This window comes from Esox lucius, chromosome 7, assembly GCF_011004845.1.
Source record: "Esox lucius isolate fEsoLuc1 chromosome 7, fEsoLuc1.pri, whole genome shotgun sequence".
Lineage (NCBI taxonomy): Eukaryota > Metazoa > Chordata > Actinopteri > Esociformes > Esocidae > Esox > Esox lucius.
In genome coordinates this window covers 23,480,968-23,498,498 of record NC_047575.1, presented here as the reverse complement: position 1 = coordinate 23,498,498, position 17,531 = coordinate 23,480,968, and the positions used below count along the sequence as shown (strand labels likewise).

The 17,531-nt window shown below is 42.6% G+C and overlaps 1 protein-coding gene across 12 annotated transcripts in view; it reads left to right on the top strand.

Moving 5' to 3' along the window:
• auts2a (activator of transcription and developmental regulator AUTS2 a) overlaps positions 1 to 17,531 on the top strand; it is a 447,079-nt gene that overhangs the window by 333,008 nt on the left and 96,540 nt on the right. The gene's annotated exons all lie outside the window — the stretch shown is intronic.

Below are 17,531 nucleotides of genomic sequence, written 5' to 3'. Positions count from 1 at the left end.
CATGCAAATATGTTGTCGAATGTCACCTTGTCATTTGATTTACGCAAGCTATCCTAAATTGAATGCACTAAGTATAAGTCACTCTGGGTGAGAGCGTTTGCTAAATTGCTGAAATACTGTGCCTTTGATAGCTGTGAACCTCCGGTTTGAGTGTCAAAACATTGGCTATGTAAGAGGTTGTCTCCAGCCTGACGATGTTATATTATAAAAGGCCTGGGCTTTACTAGCCTGTGTTCTCTAGAGCCCTCGACCTCACCATTCATTTTTGCCCAACAATAAAAGGTAATAATGCACACGTTTGAATAGGGACAAGGTTGCCAAGTCCTTGAAATTGAATGAAGGGAGAACTCTCTGCAGTGAATAATGTTTCAGTGGCAACGTTTCAATTCCCAGTGCACAGGGAGAACAGGCAATGGAAAATAATTCAATCAGCAACCAAAAACATAAATACACCATTTGAATGAGATATTTTCTTCTGAGGAAAGAAAAGCCATTTCAATCTTTCCTGTGCTGGAAAAGAAAAATGTCCCTGGTAAATTGTGTATGTATATATATCACTACTTTATGAGATTTGTTGCATGCAGGCGGGCTTTGCTATGAAAAAATGCCCAGATTGTTTTTGTGCGTGTGCATGCACATATGTAGATTGGTTCCACAGCTCATATACCCGTATTCTGTTCATACTACCATGTTGATCGTATGATCTGTATACATAACACTAATAATAAAAATGAAAAATTCCCCCCAAGTTTACCACATTTTTCAGTTTGTTGACGATGAAGATCGGTGGTGATGGAAGAGAATAGAGCCAAACATGAATTTAGCACACTTCAAAAATAGGGCTTCCAGGGACTCGTCTTCTCACCCAGCATGATTGTATAACATTTTCAGTGGATTGAGGTGTGTGTTCACCTTTAGATTCATTCCTCCCTCTGGGAACAGGGGTTACAGATATATACTAGTTCATGGAAGTCATTTTTTTTTGTAGAGAAATATGCTCACTAGAGAAACCATTGTTTCTAAAGAAAGCATAGCTTCTGTGTTCCCAGCTTCAGTATTTTCACTCTGGTCTTCTAACTATTCCGCACAAAACTGCTCTAACTGCGATGTGAGAAGGCTATTCATATGCTAGTACAAATGAATACTCTTATTCATCTTCACCCCAGTCCAAACAAACAAAACAAAGAGGGTAAATGCACCAGAGTAAAAAAAAAAAAGACCAATTAAGTCATTGTTATTGCTCGCCCATTAGAGTACAACTGCTTTTTGTATACTTCTAAAGTGGTATTGATCAGACATACAGTAAACATTTTGGAAGAATTAACTCATTTTAGAAAATGTTCATCCCAAATGACACTGTTATTCCTAATTTCATTAGGTTTACTGCTGACCTGAGCCCTTTGCGCCTTATGGGCCCTGGTTAAAAGTAGTGTACTTTTTTGAATAGTGTGCCATTAGGTACAGCTTGTTTGGGGGGTTTCTAGAACCTTCCAACATGCCAAGTAAGACTGATCTAATTGTGGTCCAACTAGGCTGTTGACGGTGATACCCTTAAGTGTCTGCCCTCATCTATATTTATGACAGATTTTTGTCTGTTACCAGACTTTAATAATGCATGTACTCAAACCTTGGGTTCAAACCAAAGTCGCTGGAAACAGGCTTTTTAGTGGGGGAAAAACACTATTGTTGTGATGCTGGACTCTTTCCATGGAGCCTGTTTACTGTTCTCTCTTTCCTTCGCTCTGTCTCTTTTCTTCTCTGTCTCTCTCTCTCTCTGTAGCACCTGTGCTCGTTTTCTTGCTCTCTCCCTCCATCTGTCTATTTGTCTCTCTATTCCTCTCACTCTTTTTCTGCCTGCCTGCTAAGATTGATTTCTCAGACATTTCAAGGTTAAACATTCTCTATGTGCGCTGTGAGTGTCAGTCAGGGCCTCTCTCACCTACGCAGAAGTCCCCAAGGCGACCGGCCAGTCACTCGCGCACAAACCTCTGCCCCCTCATTGCCCTTTTGTCAAGCCAATGATTCCTGCAGGCTCTCACTTTAGAATTGACTGCCTATTTTTTTTTTAATCTCCATTCCTCTAAAGATCAACCTCACCTCACCTACACAAAATGGCACTATGCTTGAGTTACAGTACTCCTGCTTTTCACTTGCTGGCAGTATCTGTAAGTTTAATAAGCGGCAAAGAATATGGCACTGAAAGGGATTTTTTGTCATGCAAAGTAGGCATTAGTAAATAGATAATGGAAAACCTCTAATTTTCTTACAATGAGTTTGCTGTGTGTACCTTCATGTCACTGCTCTTCACTATGTACTTCCTGTCCATAAATGTATGTTGAATAGATTCTGCTTATGAATGTATTGCATACGGTGTGGTGAATGTATTACTAATGACTGCTACAGGATGCTGTATCCCCCTGTCCTCAATACCCCAGGGAGCTTCCAGGTCACCTCAGAAGAGCACCTAAAATGTACTGTTCTGACGTCACAGCTGTCACAACAATAGCTGCCCCAGCATGCATGGTGATTGACAAAAATGATTCTAATGACCCCAGGGGCCTCCCTGGAACCCACAGACCCAGCAGCTCTATTTGTTCTCCTCAGGCCTGTTCCTTCCTCCCTGTTGTTAGAACCACATAATGATGTGTCTTTGCTTCCTTGTCGTGGCGACGTAAGTTGGTAGGGTCAGAGAAGCATGTCCAACCCCTGTCCTGATTGGTCCTAGGGGATTTATTGACAAAACAGGGAGAGCGTTGTATGTTGGGCTCTAATTATGTGTACAAGACATAGACGGCCCCAGGGAAATTAAATAAAATTCCCCAGCTTGACGGGCTGGCTGTCCTCCCCCATGGGAGCCATTTTGGATCTTATTAAGTCAAGCCATTGTCTGCCTTCATGAGGCCACTGCACTGCACTAGAGCCAGCCAAGCACCAGCTAACTGCTTTTAAGTGGGGAGTTTTGGCTTTGTGGCTGTGGCACACTGTCGCAGTACCTCAATTAACTGTGATTAAAAGATGCCATTTGCTGATGCCACTTTTGATTGGCATTGTAACCAAAAATAAACCCTATTTTCTTAGTGTTTGTTTTTCTGTTTGAGCTGCAGTATTTTATCCTGTTGTGGCTTCTTTCCACAGATGGTCGGATCATTCCTTCTAGCTAGCTACCAGGCGTGCCCTACATGTTGGACAGGAATTGATGTCCTCCTGTGTGTGTGCAAATGAAGTGATAAGGGGTCTAACCCAGATTACATAGACTCTAAGTGGTTCTGAGAAAGCTTTATGGAGATGAATGAATTCATGAGGTCAGCTGACAGTTCCTTAAAAAGCAATATAATGAGGAATAAATCACATGGTTAGCATTTTGTGCTTCCATAATGATTTGAGTTTAAAGGGACAGGGGGACTCCTGGGAGGTAACTGGCCCACCTCACTGTTGAGCCATTGGAACTGACCCTGGTATCTAGTTCTCTGATTCACATAACCCGAATTTGAGACATTTACCAGAACATACTGTACCAGTGAAATATTTATTAGCATGACAGCTACTTGAGCAAGAAAAAGACGTTGCTCTTTTTAATTGGAATTAATTCAGTGTCTTTTGTTGGCTATACACTTGGGGCCAAGGAATGATCCCGTTGATCAATCTCGCTGTCATCGAAAATGCAGGTTAGGATATGTTGTATGGCAGATTAGGGAGCATTCTGGACATTTCCATTTTCTGTAAAACTCTGATCTGAAAAGCTTCACCTGTAGTTTGTGGAGCTTCCAGTGAATTTGATACACTATCCGCTGATAGAAAAATAAGTTGAATTTCGACAGCCTACATGATATGGTTATTTCTCCTATTGACATGTTGAAGAGTGGTTTCATAAACGTACTGACAGCTTAGCACAACCATAATGAGACACCCAGCCTGGGCCGTCGGTTCTCCACTGGACATCTTTGAAGCTCGGTTTATTCACTCCTATTAAGGCCCATCAGACGCCGGTGTGACTTACATTGTGCAGTGCCCACCAAAACAACAATTATATGATTGAAATCAAATAAATAAAATGACTTAAAGTATATTGAGAAGCAAGCAGCATCACATTTGTTTGGAATAGCCAGTTGACTTTATTTGACCTGACAGAACAACATGCAGACATATAGACAATCTGGCAGCAGGGAGTGGGAACTGCGATATTTGAGTGACAAGGAGCGTGGCTCAGCCTTTCAGGGAAGCAGTCGCAAGACTCACAAAATATTGCACTGCCCAGCAACACACACACACAATGCACACAATGCACACAACAGCACGCACAACACACACACACGCACAAACCACGCACACATAACACACAACACAAACATGACACACACAACACACACAAAGTGGAAGATGTGCCCTTTGGTGGTGAGATAGCTCATTACCTATGAGCGACCTTCCATCTGCACTCACGGCTGCTCTGGGAGCCATTAGGATTATGATGGAAATCTCACAAGCCATTACTAGGAGGTGCACGGCAGAGCACAGGGCTCACTGCAGACACACACGCTAATGGACTCATTTGTAATTGGGAGAAAGGGAAATGACTCCGCTAGCTAGCAGCAGCTTTGTTTGATGGGGTATGGCGGGAGCGCATTCAAGATTTGACAAATGAACGAACAGGGTTCTTGCCGTGTGTGTGTGTGTGTGTGTGTGTGTGAGAGAGAGAGTGTCGTTGTGGGCTTTTATCTTAGTTCCTCCATCACACACGTAGTCTCACTTATACACATGTCATCTAGTTCCTTCTCTGACTGTGTCAGGTCCTGACTAGCTCTCACTATCGGTCTTTGTTTCAACACTAAACAAAAATCTAAATGCAACTTAAACAATTTTAAAGATTTTATTTAAAGATTTTCTTAAAGATTTTTAAAATAAGTTGTTGCCCGGTACAGTTGAATTCGGAATATGTTGGTGAGAAGCACACTTTTTCAGTGCTTCTCAAATGTGAGCATTTGAAGCAGTGTATTGCAGATTAACATGATTAACATTATATTTATTAAGGACATTCCTTCAGTCAGCATGCCAATTGCGTGCTCTTTCAAATATGTGGCATTGTGTTTTTTGAGTGGCCTTTTATCGTCCCCAGGGCCTGAAGGTGCTCCTGTGTAATGATCATGCTGTTTAATCAGATTGCTGATATGCCTCACCTCTCAGTGAAGGGATTTTGTTAGCAAAGAACAAATGTTCCCTAACAGGGATATTCAGAAATTCTACAAAGAAATACGTTTTGGTGAATATGGATATTTCAGGTCATGAAACATGGCACTAACCATACATCATATTCTGTTTTAGTTAAGTATAATCTTAATTCATTACAAAAAATTGTTTTTGTATTTTCATTTGATGATTTGCTAATTATTTGGTAATGAAAATGTTACTAGCATTATCATAGAAAATAGTTCACAGCCTTAATTTAATTGGACTTTTTCTCACTGTAAAATAAATAAATACAAATTGTACTGGACATTTTAATCATTGCTAGCAGAACTTTATTCAAGGTAGCTGCCCCGCAATTAACCTGACACGGATGAAATGGAGGGAGGGGGCTAATAAGATATCCCTCTCTGGGCTTGAGGTGTGATTTATAGATTAATTTATGTTGTGCTTGTTTAGGAGCCTGCGCTGCATTATTTATAGTTCTAGACAGGACGTGCAGACAGAGAGAGTGTGAGAGCGAGGACATTAGCTAGTTAACCCCAGTGCAGGTCATGGCACACGATTTGAATGCCTGCTGGTGGCTACAGCCATGCCTCTTGGTGCTCCACTGCTAAGGTGATACACCTTGTTCATTAGACAGCTCATACGGACCTGCATAGCACAGAACAGGCCCAGCATTGTTACTCATTCACCTGTCTGTAGAGTTAGACATTGCAGGGAGCTGCATCACGCTGACTGAAAACCAGGAGAGTTGGGCGCGCGCGCGCACATACATAGCAGTACCAGTGTAAATTAGGTTGTTACACCTCTCTATATCTCACTTTCTCTCTCTCCCTTTTTATATATATAATAATATATAGATATACTTTGTATCTCTCCTAATCTCTGTATCTCCGTGTCTATCTCACTGCCTCTGTTTCTCTGGGGACAAGCCATCATGTGGGGGGTGGGGGGGGGTGGTTAGGGAGAGACGGAGCAGCATATGTCTGCTGTAGTGGATGTGGCGCTGACAGGCAGGGTCTTATCATCTCTGCTGCTCTTCACTACAAGCGTGATTACCGCTGACAGCTCCAACCGCTGATAAAAGAGGGAGCATTAAAGAAAACAGAGGAGTGCAGCTCAGTCGGCGTGCGTCGCTACTGTTTCTCCTCCTCCTCACTCCTCCCCCCCACACACCTTCCTCCCGCTTCGTTCCACGCCGGGTGTCAGAGCTGTCAAACGGGGGAAGTGACATCACAAGATTCCGGCGGCAGACTGGAGGCTCATCACGTCAATAGAAGCCTGTCTTGTGTCAGGCTTCCCCTAGGCAAGCTGTGATCCATCCAGCCTTCTTCTTCTACTTCTTCTCATCCATATCAAAATGACTCTTCTGTGGGGGGGGGGGGGGGGGGGGGGGGGGGAGAAACTGAACAGAATGTTTCTCCGTCTTGTTAACTGACAGCATCGTTTGCTAAAGTGTTGTCCCAGAAATATGAGGAAGTGCAAATGGTTTGGGATTGGCGGAGTGGAAATTGGCAACAAAAGTCTTGTAAATAATTGAGTTTGGATGGGATCGTGGAGCTAGCTAGCTACCGCATTACTTTGGCTTCCTCAACCCTCCGAGGTGTCACTGGAAAAGCATGGAGGAGAACTCATTTAAAACGCATAGGAGAGTGTCTGTGGCTTTATTTACATATTGTTCTGCCTTGCCAAAAAAGATGTGTTTGTCTGAACATCTAAAGTTCAAGGAAATAATGGGCCACAAGCTGCTGCCATCCCTCTTCCTTTCCACACCAGACCCTACTTCCCCATCCTCCCACCTCCCCCTCCCATGGTGTAACTCCTCTCGTCTCGCCTCTCTTGTGTCTCGGGAGTAAATCTCCATCTCCGAGATTTGGCGGGATGTCAGCTCATTTGGCCAGGGGGGGGAGGGGGCTGGCTTGGCAAAGCTGTGCTTTTGATTATCTTTTCATTTATTTCAACTGATCTGCTGTGATTAAGAGCTCTGTGTCTCGTTATTCTCTTTTTGGACGAGCAGAGCGTACCGCTGCTGCCTTTTGCCAAAATATGTGAATAATTAGAGACCCAGGCAGGCAGGCGTGGGCTGTGCCAAAGCAACGGGAAACATTCGCTCTCCTTATTAGATTCACTTAAACGCTGTTGTAAATCATGGCTGCCAGTGGGGCTCTGCCAGTGGGGCTCTGCCAGTGGGGCTCTGCCAGTGGGGCTCTGCCAGTGGGACTCTGCCAGTGGGACTCTGCCAGTGGGACTCTGCCAGTGGGACTCTGCCAGGCCAGTGCCAACTCAGGCCCACAGCCCTGCATTTCTTTTCTCTGGAAGCTTACACTGTGACTGCCAAGTCAGAGGGGGCAGGGTGAGAGCAACCAACCAACCAATGCTGGTATTGTCGCTTGGCTAGTTTAAAGGGTAGCAAAAGAAAACTCAACCTGTTCTTGGCTTTATTATCTCTGTTTGCAGTCCAAGACATTCTGTCAATGTATGATTGTAGATAAAAACATTTCAATAAATGTGGCATCATAATTATTAGATATGTTATGCTCCATGACATCCAACAGTTTGCATGGTTTGTGTCTTTCAAACTTCTGTCATTAATCAAGACAGGTGGGAGTCCACCCAAAATTGTTGCTTTTAATGACGACACACCTGTTTCAGTCAATCAGAGAAGATTTGAGGCATTGTGTTTGGATCTTGTACAGAAAGAAATGGAACCCTTTTAGTTACAGAGCATTTTCTAAATAATGAAAAAAACATGCATTTGGACATCTTTAATCGATTCATGAACAGGAAAGGCTAGTTGAAGATCCTTCCCTTAAAATTTACTAAGTAACAACGGCTGTTCAGCATTATAAATGAACCAAACCGATGTGTCAATAGCTATTGTTTGAGCAGTTTTGGGATTTCATCCCCGATAGAGATTATTGTTAGATGGATGGACGAAGTTGAGATAAAGCTCTGAGAGACTCAACGTGGCCTTTAGATGTGCTCCACAATGGGGAGGGGGGGTCCAAACATAGGATCTACAGCCAGCTGGACATAATTTCTGTCTCCCCAAATTGTTATTTCAAAAGAAGTGAGTAATGATGACTTCAACTTCAAGGCATGGTAGATGTTGATTAATTCCAGGACTAAGGCCCTCTATTTTCCCTCTCTGTCTGTTTTGTCAATCCAGAGCTATTATTACAGACATACTCAACATCCCATTGAAGTGTTTAGAACGTGGCAGATCATTGCTGAAGTGATTATTACCCCTTAAAGCCGGCTGCTTGAATGAGTGCCAATATAGGAAGTGTTGAGCCTGAGTGCTGTTCCATTTTTCCCAATGTTCTGATGAATTGGAGATAATAGCGACGGGGGGAGAGAGTAACGGGAAGGGAGAGAGACAGGGGAAAGGGGGAGACAGGGGAGAAAGGGGAAAGAGCAACAATGGCCTTTAACATACTGTACACTACTATTAAAAAGTTTGGGGTCACTTAGAAATGTCCTTGTTTTCGAAAGAAAAGTTTTTCCCATTAAAATATCATCGAATCGATCAGAAATACAGTGCAGACATTGTTAATGTTGTAAATGACTTTTGTAGCTGGAAACTGCTCATTTGTAATGGAATATCTACAGAGGTGTACAGAGGCCCATCTACAGTAACCATCAGTCCTGTGTTCCAATGGCACATTGTGTTTGCTATTCCCAGTTTTACATTTTAAAAGGCTAATTGATCATTAGAAAACCCTTTTGCAATGATGTTAACACAGCTGAAAACTGTGCCGATTAAAGAAGCAATAAAACTGTCCCTTAGACTAGTATCTGGAGGGTCAGCAAAAGTGGGTTTGATTGCAGGCTCAAAATGGCCAGAAACAAATAACTTTCTTCTGAAACTCATCGGTGTATTTGTGTTCTGAGAAACAAAGGCAACATGCGAGACAAGAAACGATCTCGTACAAAGCTGTGTACTACTCCTTTCAAAGAACAGCGCAAACTGTCTCTAACCACAGTAGAAAGAGGAGTGGGAGGCCCCGGTCCACAAATGAGCAAGAGGACAAATACCTTAGAGCAGGGGTGTCCAAACAGTTCCACAGAGGGCCGAGTGTCTGCAGGTTTTCGCTCTCACCTTGTACTTCATTGACTAATTTGGTGACTAATTGGTTAGTTTCTACCCTCACCTGGTTGTTTAGGTGTGAACTGGGAACCAATTTATAGGAAAAACAAAAAACCTGCAGACACACAGCCCTCCGTGGAACTGTTTGGACACCCCTGGTTTAGAGTGTCAAGTTTTAGAAACAGATGTCTCACAGGTCATCAACTGACAGCTTCATTAAATAGTACCCGCAAAACACCAGTCTCAACATCAACAGTGAAGAGGCAGAGTTGCAAAGCAAAAGCCATATCTCAGACTGACCAACAAAAGGAAAACATTAAGATGGACAAAAGAGCACAGACACTGGACAGAGGAAGATTGGATACAAGTGTTATGACAAATCTAAGTCTGAGGTGTTTGGATCACAAAGAAGAACATTTGTGAGACAGACCCAATGAAAAGATGTTGGAGGAGTGCTAAACGCCATCTGTCAAGTATGGTGGAGGAGATGTGATGGTCTGGGTGTGCTTTGGTGGTGGTGGAGTAGGAGATTTGTACAGGTTAAAAAGGATCTTGAAGAAGGAAGGTTATCACTCCATTTTGCATCACCACGCTGTGGACGGTGCTTGATTGGAGTCAATTTGTTCCTACCACAGGATAATGACCCAGAGCGCAGCTCCAAACTATGCAAGAACTATTTAGGGAAGAAGCAGTCAGCTGGTATTCTGTCTATAATGGAGTGGCCAGCACAGTCACTGGATCTCAACCCTATTGAGCTGTTGTGGGAGCAGCTTGACCGTATGGTACGTAAGAAGTGTCCATCAAGCCCATCCAACGTGAGGGAGGTGCTTCAGGAAGCATGGGGTGAAATCTCCTCAGATTAGCTCAACAAATTGATTACTAGGATGCCAAACATCTGCAAGACTGTAATTGCTGCAAATGGAAGATTCTTTGATGAAAGCAAAGTTTGAAGTACACAATTATTATTTCAATTAAAAATCATTATTTCTATAACCTTGTCAATGACTATTTCCTATAAATGTTTCTATGTTTCCTATTTAAACTAATTTCATGTATGTTTTCATGGAAAACAAGGACATTTCAGAGTGACCCCAAACTTTTGAATGGTACTGTAAAATACAGAAGCGCAATCATACCCTGGATTCAGAAAATTGTCAGGGAACAGGAGCAGCAAATTAGAACACATTGTTCTACACGGAGCTAATGGAAATCTCTCAGCCAATGACAAGCTACTGCCATGTTCCAGATGTCCCTGTAAATGCTCTGTCTGGATCATCTACTCACAACAGAGTCTCCCAGTCAGCACCTCTCATAGTCAAGCCAGCTGGAAGAATGGAGGAGTGCCTGATACGCTGGACATATCATTAACCTCTTCTATTGTAGAGGTCACTTGGCTCAGTTGTTTGGGCAGTATAGAGGATGGGAACCAGGGACAGGATTTATGACCAGGTCAGTGTTTTCGGTTAGGGTTATGACCTGGTCAGTGGGTGGGGTTAGGGTTATGGTGAGGTCAGTTGGTGGGTTTAGGTTTATGACCAGTTCAGAGGGAAGGGTTAAGGTTATGGTCATGTTAGTGAGTGGGATTAGGGTCATATTCAGGTCAGTGTTTGCTTTTAGGGTTATGACCAGGGCAGTGGGTGCGGTTAGGCTTGTGACCAGTTCAGTGGGTGGGGTTAGTGTTCTGCCCAGGTCAGTGGGTGGGGTTAGTGTTCTGCCCAGGTCAATGGGTGGGGTTAGTGTTCTGCCCAGGTCAGTGGGTGGGGTTAGGGTTGTGCCCAGGTCAGTGGGTGGGGTTAGGGTTGTGCCCAGGTCAGTGGGTGGGGTTAGGGTTGTGCCCAGGTCAGTGGGTGGGGTTAGGGTTGTGCCCAGGTCAGTGGGTGGGGTTAGGGTTGTGCCCAGGTCAGTGGGTGGGGTTAGGGTTATGACCAGATCATTATGGAGGAGGGTCATAACCATGCGCTGCTGACTCGGTTCCAGTGCTCCTCTCTCCCCTCCTTAAATACACGCTGCAGCAGAGTGCTGGGAAGATGGATGAGGATCATGAGCTGTGTTTGGAGGGAGCAGTGGGGTAGGAGCAAGCGATTTAAAGGGACTGCGCCGCCACTGTGCCGCAGGGAAGATGTATGGCATCCAGCCGGCCCGGCCGGCGCAACACGGTAGAGAGGAGCAATCGAAAACAGTGGTCCAGACTAATGATCCGCAGCCTGATCGTTATGGCCCTCACAGAAAGGATTGGAGCTAGCAGTCCCCAGGAAATCAATTCCCAGGAAGACCTGAGTCCTAGCTGTAAATCATAGCAGTACAGAACGGAACGGCGCAGGGCGGAATGGGAGGGAGGGATTGGAAGGGCAGAATGTATGGAGAGCGGGTGAAGGAGAGAATACTATTTTGATCATAAACCCTGAAGATAGAATGACTTGTTGGAGTCCCCACTCAGTGTGGCCCCATGACGAGGCTGTTGAAGCCCCTGGCCCTCCCCTCCCTCCCTCCCTGCCTCCTGCACACCCTGTCCTCCCGAGTGACGGCTCCATCAGAGGCTACCACAGCGTAGCGCAGCGGCTGTTTTGGAGGGTGTTCTCGAATTGATTAATCTCCCTGGGCAGGGCCCCATCAATCCCAATACGGCTCTAATGAAATCGTTGGGTGTTGGAGGAGAGGCGGGGGTCATAAGTCACTTTAGAAACATATCATGATAAAGAAGGCGTTGATCAAGAGGACCAGAATAATGACTGATGACGAAACTGTCTAAGCAAAATAGGCAAGTGCAACGAGGTGGGGAGCTGGGGAGGTGGGGAGGTGGGGAGGTGGGGAGGTGGGTGTGGGGGCGGGGGGGCTCTCAGATGCTGAACGGCCAGGCACTGGAAATCATACCACCATCCAATGGAGACATTTGTACGGTTTGTTTTGTTATTCAGGTAGATGTTGACGTTGATTATCTTCATGCTAATAATGTAGCTGGAAGTTGTTTTACTCGAGGTGAACAAATGCAGAGACACTGTGGCTGACGATGGAGTTGTATTTTGTATCACACTTTGTGACGGACACGTACACACGTGTACACACACGCGCACGCACGCACGCACACACTCACAGAAAGACCATTGTGTTGACCATTAGTCAGGCCGCTACTAAATGATGCATCCCCTCCTGTTTTTAGCCATGGCGGCTGGCTGTGGTGGTTACTGGCTGTGGCAATAAAAAAATGAAAGCACTTATTATTATGTTTTGTTATTTCTCCTCCCTCGTTCTCACTTCATTATTCAGACAGCCTCCTGACGGTATCTGACAGAGTGTTATCTGCAACCCCCAGCTGCTGTTTTCCTCTATCGCCTGATCACTGGCGGCTTAACCCTACTGATGACTGCTGCCTGCAGCCTGTTTCCATGTCTGTCCGTCTTCCTGTCTGCCTGCCTCGCTGTCGTCGTTCCTTCTGCCTGTCTGCCTCTCTGCGGTGCTGGCGATACATGGAGCAGGGTGGATGTGATGCTATTCTGACCACACTGGCACACTGTATCTGTACCAATACCCCGCTGTTGATGCCGCCTCCCTTGGAATAAGCACCTGTGTCGTGCTGTCAGTTCTGCCTGGTAAGAACAAAAACCAAAGCTGTGATATTGTTGTTAGGTTATTTTGGCGTGGTATAGTGTTTTGGCGTGGTAAAAGCCAGTACTCTAGGTAAAAGCCAGTGCTCTGTTAGCATCAGTTACATAATGCCATAGGGTGTTGAAATCTAGTGCGATTTTGGTGTGGCATTTAGGAAAAAAGTGTTTTGTGTTTTGATATATCAGCCCATTCTTAATCAAAAAATGTGTCTGCTTAATCATTTAATGTAATTAATCACATCATTGTTACTATAATACTGTCATTGTGTGACCACTAGTGTGATTAATAGCACCAGATTCATGGAAAATAAATAAATAATTGGAATTCTCCAATTTATGACATTGCTAATCAATTTCTGTAATATACGCCCTCATCTGATAAGTTTGCCAGTGGAGAAAATGCTCTAGGCCTTTTTTTAATATCTTTTTAATTAGTTATTTATTTCAGTACGATGAGAAGTTCCTTGTAAGACAATCAAACTAAATTGTTTGTACCACCAAACCTTCTCAACTAGAAGAGTGATGACAAGCGTAACACAGCATCAAAGCAGGGAGTATAGACAACAATAGGACGTGACCTGCACTCATTTCATAGGATCAAATTTCATCACAAGAATCCTGAATCCTCTGGAATGTCTTCTCACAGAACCAGCTGTTGGAACCAAAACAATTTGGCAACAGTGAATAGATCCAGTGAATCCATAGGAGAACAGAGGTGTGATGCACTCAAACTTCAAAGGCACTGCTTGTGTGCAGGAATGTCAACACATTTCAGTAAAGAGCATGGAAGTAGGAATATTATGAAATATGAGTCTAGAGAAATGCTTATTTAAAAACAAAAATATTACAAATATTAGAAAACAATATATTTGCTTACTAGTATTTTCTTTTTTAACAACAACTACTATAATGTCCAATGTCTGGAGATACTTTACACTTGAAACAGCTTTTCATAAAACACATTTTTGCTTTATACAGCAGGTTTTGGAAGACGATGAGCTGAATGTGTCAATTCGCATGGAATTGTTTAATTTTAACCAAAAACAAATGAGAAAATGCTTGTATAAGCCTTAAGGGAAATTTTTTCAAATACCTAGTTTTCACTGCAGTGACTATTGGTCCAATATTTATCCACTTTTCCTTTCTACATTGATATAGCATTTGCACAAATGCCTTACTGTACCTTGGAGTGTATAAAATAGTGTAAAGATCCACTCTAATACTTGAATTCGTATTGAGTTGTTAATATTAAAAAGTTGTATGGCATACAATTCAGTCATCTATAAGAATTATGGCAATTATAGTACATGCCAACAAAATTCTAATGGCTGTGTTGAATAGGTATTGGTACAGACAGATGTATTAAGTACAGTGTTAGGTATAAAAAATTTGAATGTATTTACCGATGAATCCCTAAATTTACATGTGGGTATCTATAAATCAGTGTTGATGTTTTGCAATGTCAATAAAAATGTATGTTTTTCAATGTCAATGGACAGCAGTTACTACAGCAATTCCAAATGACCCAGTAGCATTAAACTGCAAATTGAACTGGTGTGAATCCATTTACAGAAGTGTACAGAAGTTACAGTAAATGAAAAAAAATCAAAATATAGTTCCATTCTTCTCTGTTCCCATGTGCTGTTTATTTTTTATTGAACCACCGTTATTGAACCAGGAGAGTCCATTAGGAAGAAATTCTTATTTCCAACGATGGCCCAACAAAATGAAATGAAGTGAATATTGGCACTGGGATATGCTTACTTGGCGTAGCAGCAGAGAAGTCTGAGTGTGTATTTTGGCTTCACAAAGCAGCGTTTTTGTCCTCCTCATAAATATGTGCCTTAGCACAGATCTAGGGTCAGTCCCTAGACAGGCCCCAGAGACTTTTAGTTAGAGAAAAACCAACAAACAACTTTAAGAGTGAAACCTCTGCCAGCTGTAGGTGTGGATCACCAGCCACAGTGCATAACGAACATAACACATGACTGTATGTAGGTCTGGATCACCATGCACAGTGCATAACGAACATAACACATGACTGTATGTAGGTCTGGATCACCATGCACAGTGCATAACGAACATAACACATGACTGTATGTAGGTCTGGATCACCATGCACAGTGCATAACGACCTAAACTCTTACAGGCTGTGACTTTGACTTAGTATAAATGGACCCTACACTCTTACAGGCTGTGACTTTGACTTAATATAAATGGACCCTACACTCTTACAGGCTGTGACTTTGACTTAATATAAATGGACCCTACACTCTTACAGTCTGTGACTTTGACTTAGTATAAATGGACCCTACACTCTTACAGGCTGTGACTTTGACTTAATATAAATGGACCCTACACTCTTACAGGCTGTGACTTTGACTTAATGTAAATGGACCCTACACTCTTACAGGCTGTGACTTTGACTTAATATAAATGGACCCTACACTCTTACAGGCTGTGACTTTAACTTAGTATAAATGGACCCTACACTCTTACGGGCTGTGACTTTGACTTAATATAAATGGACCCTACACTCTTACGGGCTGTGACTTTAACTTAGTATAAATGGACCCTACACTCTTACGGGCTGTGACTTTAACTTAGTATAAATGGACCCTACACTCTTACGGGCTGTGACTTTGACTTAATATAAATGGACCCTACACTCTTACGGGCTGTGACTTTGACTTAGTATAAACGGACCCTACACTCTTACGGCTGTGAATTTGACTTAGTATAAATGGACCCTACACTCTTACGGGCTGTGACTTTGACTTAATATAAACGGACCCTACACTCTTACGGCTGTGAATTTGACTTAGTATAAATGGACCCTACACTCTTTTGGGCTGTGACTTTGGCATCCTGATGTAGGACGCTCACTTAGGTGATCCAATCACCGAGTTTCACAAGGATGATTCACACCTGGTGTTGACATTCCTGTAAGAGGAAACTTAAATGTTCAGTAACACTGAATGGCCATTAGCAGCCACAACGCTTCCAAAAACACCACACAGGGTTATAATGCATACTTCATGCCCAGAGGTACTACATATAGCTATTAGCAAGACGACTAATATAAGTGAGCAGTAACTGGCTAGAACCATACTGTTGTGTATTTTACCCTACTCTGTACTATACGCTACTCTTCTGTACCAGTCTCAACTTTACTCTAGTTGGGGACTCTGCAACATTTTTGGGGGACAACATGGTTACTGTTGACTTGTTCAGTCTACTTTGGTAGTGACAGATTTCATGAGTTGGTAAGTCCAAACAGGATATAAGGACAATTACAGAATCTAGGCCATTGCATTTCAACAATATTTCAACATGTTGTGAACTTAGTAGTAACTAAGCTAAATGTAGGTCTACTAAATTAAAAGATTAAACGCATTTTAATGGCGTGTCTTGCTGTTTCTGAAGAGGAAATATGGGAATTCCAGTCTCTAAGATTTTGCCTATGACTTTTTATCACCCAGAAGATTGTTATTATGCATATGTGAGGGCCATATTCTGGTAGATTAAAATGTTATTATGCTAATGTGATAACCATCTTCTGTTAGATATAAAGATGCTATTATGCTAATTTGATATCAATATTCTGTTAGATTGAAATATGTTACTATGCTAATAGTACAAATATGTTGTTATGCTAATATGATAACAATCTTCTGGTAAATTAAAATATGTTATTATCCAAATATGAGAATCTTATGGTAAATTAAAATAAATAAATAAAAATATATATGTAATTATGCCAATGTGATAACCATCTTCTGTTAGATGTAATAACAATATTATGCTAATATGATAACAATCTTCTAATATATTCTGTTATTATGCTTATGTAATAATTGTCTTTAGTTACATATATAAAGGCTTCCCAAAAACCTTAACTATTAAATGTTATTTCTACAAGCAGCCTGTCAACATGGCATCACAATATTCAATCCAGTGGCAATTTATTCAACAAAATCTGGAGTCACACTTCAATGCCACTAAGTGTTTAAGTGGTTTGCCATTGTGAATTTGAATTAAAGAGTATCTACTTTCAAATGGAAACATTTCAGTCGATTTTTGTTTCTGCCCAGAACCTCAAAGGTGGTATTCTGATGTAGTTTAAGCATTGCTGTGGACTAAGAACAATGTGGTTGTTTTTCAGTTCTGTAGAACAAACCATATTTGGGAATTGGGTGCCATTTTGAGAATAGCCTCTTTTATAATATTCTCCTAAGTGGATATAGCAGCAGATACGCAGAGGAATATATCGGTATGGTAGGACAATATGACTGAGATTCTCCAGCGACTATAAGTAATGGCCCATGTCTCTCTCAGTGTCAGGTGTTCTGAGCCTGCCTCAGAGTAGATGTTTTTTTCATGCCGTCTGCTTTTGATTCCAACTCCCTGAGGTGTTTAAAAAAAGCGGCAGATTGTTAGTGACAATCAGACGCTCTGGCCCTTTTGAGCAGGAGAGTTGATTTAATCGCCAGGCTATCTGTCATTTGTTATTCCGGAGTGTGGCTGCGCCTGGCTGGCCACACCCAGCGAGCCAGGGCCTGATCGAGCAACGCCTCACGGTCAGAGGCACTCCCTCCCCTCCTCACCAACGTGTCTTCCTCCACTCGTTCCTTTTTTAACATTTATTTATTTTTTTG